The sequence below is a fragment of the Schistocerca gregaria genome, chromosome 6, assembly GCF_023897955.1.
Source record: "Schistocerca gregaria isolate iqSchGreg1 chromosome 6, iqSchGreg1.2, whole genome shotgun sequence".
NCBI classification, from domain to species: Eukaryota; Metazoa; Arthropoda; class Insecta; order Orthoptera; family Acrididae; genus Schistocerca; species Schistocerca gregaria.
This window is the reverse complement of record NC_064925.1, coordinates 374,769,311-374,778,802: the sequence shown is the minus strand read 5'-3', so window position 1 is coordinate 374,778,802 and position 9,492 is coordinate 374,769,311.

Genomic DNA, 9,492 nt, shown 5'->3' with positions numbered 1-9,492 from the left:
ACAGCAGTTAAGTCTCATAGTCCTCAGAGCCATTTTTAACAGAAGTTAAAAACCAGATTAAGGCAAAGTTTGAAACTTTTTCCGGCCAACGATGAAATCCAACTTCAGAAAATATCACGATGAAATGAGCTATTATCTGCGCAGTAACATTTTTAATACATAGGTGTATACGAAATTTTCAATTAGTGAAGCGTATACCAGATGTAGCGTTCGCTGGTTAACAGTGATCTGTGTAAAGCTACACTGCTTCCCTTACGGAGTACAGTAGATGTTTAGTACATGGCAACTTCGAACTCAATTGCATAATAACAGTAACCCGGTTCGAACCATTATTAACACGCAGAAATGACCAATTTCATTATCAGAGGAGTTCAGTTCTTCTTGTAATTACGATAACAACAAACAGCGTACAGTTTGATACGCATTACAGAACAGTCAGATAACATGAGTTAACTTCATTTCCAAATGTTATGCCCCCATCCCCACCCTCTAGCAGGAAACGCTGGCAAAACGTCACACAGCGCAAAACGCTCTATAGTTCAAATGGCTCTAAGCACTATGGGACTTAACACCAGAAGTCATAATTCCCCTAAACTGAGAACTACTTAAACCTAACCGACCTAAGGACATCACACACATCCATTCCCAAGGCAGGATTCGAACCTGCGACCGTGCAGCAGCGCGGTTCCCGACTGAAGCGCCTAGAGCCGCTCGGCCACAATGAGCGCCACGCTCTACTGTGAACCCGCTATATCTCGCTACTAAAGTGTCACGAACATCAGTACCTTTAACATGAAGCGCAGGAAAAGGACGGCTTGTTCCACGTCCTTCTACATTCACGCTTTTCCATCGTATGACCCGCTGGACCAGTGGTTGCCACAATACACAAAGGCAACCCACAGATCTACTGTCAAGCGTCCAACCAGCTCTGGATAGCTCTACCCCCGCTAGGGGATCAACATCCACTTCTCCCGGTCACCCCTCCGTAACTGGCCTTTCCTTCCTCGTTGCCACTTTCTGATAAACAATCTGCCTCACCAGCGATATCACGAGTCCAGCCAACCTCTGCATACAGTGCCAAACCAGCACACCGCAGAGGTGTGGGTAGTCAGTACAGAGAAACTATCTCACGGCGAATGGAGAGACGGGGTACACTTATTGAGCAATTGAAGCTGATGGCACAGGGGAAGCAGACAGGACACGGTCGGTCACTCAAGCGTGCTTCCAAAAGCGATCGGCCCGCCCCGTTCCGTCTGGGTGGGCGTGCGGAAGTCATACGTATCACATGTGGGGAACAGTCGACAGAGGACTGTCATATAGGGGAAGGGAAAGGGAGAGGAGGGGAGGGAGGTAGCATCCGACAGCGCCATCGGCAGCTCGTCCTTCCGCTGAGACTGGAAGGCTACTACATCTACAACGACATCTATGGTCTGTACTTTGCAAATCAGTGTGAAGCGCATGGCAGAAGATGTTTCCTCTGTAGCACTTATCAGAGCTTTTTCCCGTTCATGGGATAGTTGTCTGTCTTCTAGGGAAGGCAACACAAAGACTGCGTTTTATTGGCAGTGCTGTCGGAAGATGTCTATTCGATGCATGTCCCACTTCTTCTGAAGTATTGCTGTGTCACATAGAATCGTTACCGGGTAGATCTGACTGAGGATACTGAAAAAGTCCAAAGAAAGCGGCACGTATAGTATTATCTCTCAGGTGTGATATGCGAAATGGGGCGGCAATCATTTTTGTTGCTGCGATGCCTTTTCACGAAATTAAAATCACTAACTTTCTCTCATTTATATGAAAATGTTTTGTTGGTTGTCATTAACATGTGGAGAAATGATCATCGTAATAGAATTAGATTGATCAGAGCTTGCATGCAAATATTTAGGTTTTCATGTTTCCTACGTGGTGTTCGAGAGAGGAATAATCGAGAACTAGTCTGAAAGTGATTCTGTGAACCAGCTGTTCCGTTTAACCTGATAACCACGTCTAAAAGTACAGTGGCTACTTCTGTTAGTTACACTTGCACTCTTTCCACAAGATGATCTGGAGCAGGGTTTCTTCAACTTTCAGATAAGTGAATGTCCACTTCTACCATAGAACTCCTGGCTTGCTTTTAATGCAACATCCTGCAAATAGATTATCTACAGCAAACATTATAATTATTTGCGGTGTCTTGCAGAGAGTACTTCGCGTACCACCGTCAGTTTCCCTCTTTTGCTGTTCCTGTAGCGAATGGTTCACAGGAAGAACGATTACAAATAAACCTCCTGCTGGCCCGAATTTCTTTGATTTCAACCTCGTCTTTTTTTCGGGAGATATTCGTAGCAAGAAGCAATATGTTTGTTGACTCTTCTAGGAAGGTACACTTGCAAAATTTCAACAGTAAACCACACTGTGATGCAGAGCCTCCGCTCTTGCACCTTCTGCCACAGTAGTTGGTTGACCATCTCCGTGACACCAATCTCATGTGAGAAACAACAGCCAAGTATTGGTCAATTGGTCGAAAAACGGTTTTGTAAGCTACCTCCTTTGTTGACAGAGTACATTTCCTCAGTTTTCCAACTGACATTTGCCTTTCCTGCGATTAATTTTAAGTGGTCGTTCAACTGTAAAATGCTCCACACCCATAGTCTTAGATATTTTACGGAAGTAACTACTCCCAGTGTTTTTTAATCATACAATAATGGGTCTTTTTGGCTATGTATACGCAATACGTTACATTCATTTATGTTGTGGAGCGATTGCCACTTTCTGCACGAGGCATCGATCCTCTGGAGGCCTTCCTGCATAGTACTACAATTTTCTAGCGTTGTGACTTCTCTGTATCCTCGAAAAGCTTCACGAAACTTCCGATGTTGTCTGCTATGTAATTTATATTTATTGTGAAAATTAATGGGCTTATAACGCTCTCTTGGCATACACCCGAAGTTACTTTTGCGTCTGAAGACTTCTCTCCATTTAGAATGACGTACTGTGTTCTGAAGTTAAAATCTTCTGGGTTATTAGGCCGCGTCATGTTTCTTCTGAAATGTTCGAAGTTTCGACCCCTCTGCTGGGAATCATCCTCAGAAGAAACATGACGCGGCCTAATAACCCAGAAGATTTTAACTTCAGTGACAACGGAAGCCTGCAGACTTACATACTGTGTTCTGTTTGTTACAAACTCTTCAGTCCATTTACACAGTTGGCATAGTATTCCGTACACTCATATTATTTTGTTCGTTAGAGGGCAGTGCTGAACAATATCAAATGCTTTACAGGAGTCAAGTTTAGCTGGGCGCCGGGACCTACTGCTCTCTGTGTATCTCGGATGAACACATCGAGCTGGGTGTCAAACGATCGTTGTTTTCGGAATCAATGTTGCTTTCTACAGAGGAGATATTCCGTCTATAGAAATGTCACAATATGCGAGCATAAAACATATTCCAAAATTCTACAACGGACCGTTGTCAGAGATATAGGCTTACCGTTTTGTGCGTCTGTTGGATGACCCTTCTTGAAAATGGGAATGACCTGTCCTTTTTCTCCAATTATCAGGAACACTTCGCTCCACTAGAGACCTACGGTACACTGCTGCTAGAAGACGGGCAAGTTCTTCTGCATACTCTGTGTAGAATCGTACTGGTCTACCCGCAGGTCCAGTGGCTTTTGTTGAGCGATTTTAGTAACTTTTCTATCCCGTGGTCACTTATTTCGATATCATCCATTTTGTACTTCGGGGCGTCAATTTAAAGTAATTACTATAGTGCGATCTACCTCTTTGATGTGGGACCTACCTCTGTGAAAGAGTTTTGGAAAACGTACATTTAGTATTGGTGCCTTTTCTTTCGTTTCAGTGCCAATACGACCACAATGTTTCTGAATAGCTTCGGTCCGTTTACTACTTCAACATCAGACGAAATCCTCTTAGGATTTTCTGTCAACTCGGTAGACGGAATTTCACTTCCGAATTCGTTGAACGCTATAGGCGTGACCTTCCTTACTCTAATTTTGGCTGCGTTTGATTTTTGTTTGCTGTGAGGCTTCGGCTACGTTTGAATTTGTAACAAAATTCTCTTTGCTGTCGTAGCAGCTTTGGAACACGGCTGTGTATCACAAGAGGTCCCTCAAAACTGTATTCGGTACATACATGTCTAAAGCGCATTGTGCAATCCTAGATTTACTCCATTGACATTTCAATGCTGTTTGTACTGGAGATGACATTTTCATGCCGGCCGTTCAGGTAATCTGAAATCCGTTCCTTGTCGGTCTTGCTTAGTGGAAAGATCTTCCTACCTTTCTTTGTATTCCTACTTATAAGCGTACTCAGTGGCACTTCAACTATCTTATGATCACTGATTCCCTGTTCTTTTCTGAGACGAAAACATGACATATGAACGCCACACATACTCCACTGCTCCAGTTGCCACTTCCTGCACGCAGTGCTTGTCTACCTTATATTCAAGGAGGGGGGGGGGGGGGGGGGGGGGAGGTCCTATAGTTCTCCACCCTACGGTCGATGTCGAGAAATCTGCATCCAAGATAGTTACCTAATGGTCTGAGCCTCTGGTTTAAGCCTTCAGCTCTGTTCCAAACCAGAGAACTACAATCAGTTCCATGAACGATGATGCAAAATAATAGCTTCGCTTCCACAGCGCAGCCGAGGCTAATTGTTTTCAGCAAAGTAGCCAGCTGCCTGCAAGAGCTGAGTATGGACCCTGAACCCAGGTGGCAGGCGCCATTCATGCCTACATTAGCCACGATTGGTGCCGGATGCACCCAGTACACTCAATTTAGGCAGCACAGCCTCCTCCACATCTCGAACGAGGCCCGCCGGGCGGCAAACAGAGTGGACACTGCCCTTCTTTCCCGAACTGTCTCCTTTTTCCCTGATGGGCTCCATCACCCGTCTAATACTGAAGCTGCCAATGACAAGAAATTCCACCCTCTGCATTTCTCCAAGCCTCTCAAGAAAACCGACCACAGTCCCAAGAGGCAAGGCGTCCCGTGCAGGCTCAGATGCACTCTCAGTATTAAAACCTGAAACCTTTGATGCGTAAAGGGCCAGTCACGCTGCAGTTCCCTGTTTCGCCTTCCGCGCACTGATTCACGACCCTCTCCTCCTCCCCCCCCCCCCCCCTATTTGACAAACACCATCAAGTAAGTGTTAAAGAGCTATGACGTGCCATAACGCAGCGCCACCAGCGATCTCAGGTTACACTGTAGGCTCACAGCAATTGTCTCAGGTGCCCCAACGCCCCCATGCATCTTTAATCAATTTTTGTCCCACTAGAAGTAATACAACGCTAACCAAAGGAAAACTTAATCTACACCAACGATCAAGAAATACGCAAACTCTTACAACTTAAATTTTAAATAAGTTATTTGAACACTTTCAAACTTGAATTTTATTGAGATGTCTGGCGCTGGTTGGCAGCCTTTGTACCTGGTGTCGCTAACGAGCCCCTAAGCAATAGCGCTCGTATCGGAGCTAAGCCGATTGGAATCCTGGTGGGGATGAGATTTTCGTTGCCCATAAGACAAGCAGATGTGATGCGTTGGCGTAAACTTCTTGATTACCAGTTTTTGCGCTCGTATCCTGGATTAAATTGCATACCTCTCCACTTTGTCTCACGACGTGAAGGCATATGACATGGCTGGTGGCCATCTGTCTCCAACGGATGAGAACTTCAAGCTCGACGGCGTCCTCTGTGCTGTTCGACAGAAGTGGGCTATGCATCGATACTGTATTTCACCTTTTCCGTTATTTCATCATCGTCATTATCATACAGCATAAGCACTGCGCTATACACGTATCTGCCACACTCTACTACATTCCAGAATGTATTTTCGGGCATATACCTAACAGTAAGTTTTATCGATAAAAGTTGAGTTCTCACGACAGTTTCACCGTTTGTTTGATATTTAGTTTTCGTCACCCTTAAGCTATAGACCTGGTCGCACGCACATACGAAGTGGGAAATGGTTAAAGTACCAACACAGTCTTTGCGACAGATCAGGATGTTCGTCTGTTAAACTGTACCATAAATTCGCTGTCGGCCTGAATTCAATTTTTTTCACTTTAGCTCTGAATCAGATGTTAGTTCGATAAAGGTTTTGTATCCATGTGGTGCACCAATCTGCAGTCGTCCATTGGCAATAAACGGGCTTATAATTCTCGATTCATTTTTTATGTTTGACTTGCTTTTTATTTGGAAAATACTGATAAAAAGTTTCATCCCACCTTTCAGGTACTGAATAACTTCGTCAATAAATTTCTCTTCTTGTTTCAGCCCCTTTCTCTTCAAAAATTCCTTTTACTATTGGAAAGCAACCAAGGTCACTGAAGTGTTTACAAAGTGTCCAAAATTCTATATATCCCTTGAAAGCAAGAATTATTTCTTTGTGCAGTAAGCACATTCACTCATATTAAAAATACTACAAAAAAAGACGCACCATAAGGGAATTATTGTAATGGGATGGAAATTGGTAGGTGTGATGTACGTGTAAAGGCATATAAATTATTACAATTTCAGAAAAATTCGAAGCGGGACTCAGGACTGAAGACAAGTCTACTCCAGTCAATGAGATTCCAGGCCCAACACGTGGATGGAGGCGCCCCGAACAGCAGTGGGATCCCAACCTCACTGTCATCCATCATAGGGCCCGACAACCAGGAGTGATATATGGTGCCACTTCTTTTCATGTTGTCATCGGCGGTACCCATACAGCTCAGCGATACGTCGATTATATCCTACGCCCCGTTTTGTTGCTCTTGATGGTAAGCCATCCTAGGATTACATTTCAGCAAGGTAATGCGCTTGTCTTTGTGCTTGCGAAACCCTACTTTGGACAGCTGGGTCGCTGAGTATCTTCCCAACTGAGAACGTTTGGAGCATTATAGGCAGAGTCCTCCAACCATCTCGGGAATTTGACGATCTAACGCGCTAGTTAGACAGAATTGGTAATGATATCCGTCAGGATGACATGCAAAAACTCTGTGAATCAATGACAAGGCGAATGCGTCTTTGACTTGCTCAATTTCTGAAGCTGTTTCTCTTGAACAAACCATTGATTTTTTCTGAAACTGTAATCATTTATTAGTCTGAACATCTACTGATTTGATGGTGTATTTTGAATAGATGATTACTTAGTGGCCCGGATTTTGTGACGTTAATGATACTGATGACTTCAATAAGAACAATCTTGTAACTAAAAAATGATTCAGATGGCTCTAAGCACTATGGGACTTAACGTCTGAGGTCATCAGTCTCCTAGACTTCGAAACTTGAACCCAACTAACCTAAGGACATCGCACACATCCATGCCCGAGGCAGGATTCGAACCCGAGACCCTAAAAGCAGCGCAGTTCCAGACTGAAGCGCCTAGAACAGCTCGACCACAGGACCGGGAATCTTGTAACTAAGAGATAATATTTTTCAGTAATTGCTTGCCTGTAGATCACGGAGTGTGTAGTAGAACAGTTTTTGACAAAATCTTTAATAAGCTGTTCAGCCTTATTAATTATTCTACTCGTGGCCTTTGTTGCATCGATCCAAATAAACAGTGCTGTTTTCGCATGTTAATTTTATTTCAAGTACAGTAGTATGTGTTGGTACAGATTTGCGTAAATGAAGATCCTCCAGTAACGTGTTTTCATGTTGACACGTAACTACTACATTTATAAAGAAAATTTGCGTTATTTGAAAGAAGAAGTAACTTAATTCTTTACATTTGATGCTAAGTCTGTGATGCACATAGCTAAAGTGTCATTAGAAAATGGCATCTTGGCCCTTTCTTGTGCGCATTTTTCGCCCAACATACATTTTCTCACATACACAGCAGAATGTTTCATAAGGTTTTCCGCAGTGGCGTAGTATAGACTACGTTGTCTGATAGCTAACAGACTAAGCTGCCTCAATAACTTTTTCATCCACCGTTTTTATGGTTTTAGTCAGAAATATTTTTAATTTTGAGAGTTCATCACGCTTTCAAATTAAGAATTCAACAATTATTTTCTTTAAGCTTGCCATGGACAGTCTACATGACGACCCGTTTTAGCTGGAGTCATACAGCTACTTGCGAGGATATACTGAATGTCATCATGAGTCCTAAAGATACACTATCTGATCAAAGTATGCACACTCCCCTTTGTATCGCAGAAGTGACCACACGAGAGGCCAGTACAAGAGGTGGGGACTATCGCGTTGTCAGTAGAGACGCGGCAACAGCAGAATGGGTCGAAAGGGAGAGCTCAGTGACTTCGAACTTGAATTACTCATTGGATGTCACCTGTATAAAAAATCCTTGAGGAACCCTTCATAAGCTACCCAACTCTACTATTGGTGATGTGGCTGAAGTAGTAGTAGTAGTAGCTATATTCATCCGTAGATCTCTTTTTACAAGGATATAGAACATGTCGAAGTATTTACAAGTTTAGATCAATTTAAAATAAACTAATTCGTATACACATACATTTACAGACTTCTAGTGAAAAAAATGAAATGTCGTGTGACGAGCGCCTCCCGTCGGGTAGACCGTTCTCCTGGTGCAAGTCTTTCGATTTGACGCCACTTCGGCGACTTGCGCGTCGATGGGGATGAAATGATGATGATTAGGACAACACAACACCCAATCCCAGAGCGGAGAAAATCTCCGACCCAGCCGGGAATCGAACCCGGGCCCTTTGGATTGACAGTCTGTCGCGCTGAGCACTTTTTTTTATCTGATTTTGTTCGCCTTTGTTCGTTGCATCTGCTCGTGGCGGACGTCGTAAGGCATCCGTTTAAATTTCGTTATTGATCGATTAACTCAGTTTTTTTTATTACAGAGCGCACCTAACCCTCTGACCGAACACGCTGAGCTAGCGTGCCGGCACGACTCAGCTACCCGGGGCGGACACAGACTTCTAGTTAGAGACAATCATTAGATTTTACTCCCTGTATATAAAACTTTTTTTACAAATAACTTATTAAATAATGTAATACCACACTGTACACTCATATCTCACTATCAGTCACTGCACACACTATACACACTTCACTCACTTCACACACAAACACAAACACACACTCCGGTGGTCTCTGGGCCATTTTCCGTACCGCGACTTCCCATTTGCTATCCTGAAAAACTGAGTCAGCTCAGTGTAAAAGCGAAGGAACAATCACAACTACAGCGAGACCAGGCAGACCTCAGTACTAACGGACAGAAACGGTCAAGCATTGAGAAGGGTGGTTGTAAAAAATTACGTGAAATCAGTGGAAGGAATCACTTGTCAGACTCAAAGTGCTGCCAGCAGTCCAGCGGCCGCTGTGACTGTGCGTATAGAGTTAAAAACAGTGGGGTACCATTGTCGAGGAGCTCTTCATGAGCCACACGTTTATACAGTCAGTGCTAAGCGAGGCTTCAGGTGCTGCAAAAAGGGGCGACATTGAAGAGTGGATGACTTAAAACCAGTAATTTGGAATGTTGAATCTCGCTATATCTCGTCACAATCCGAAAGGAAGGACTTGA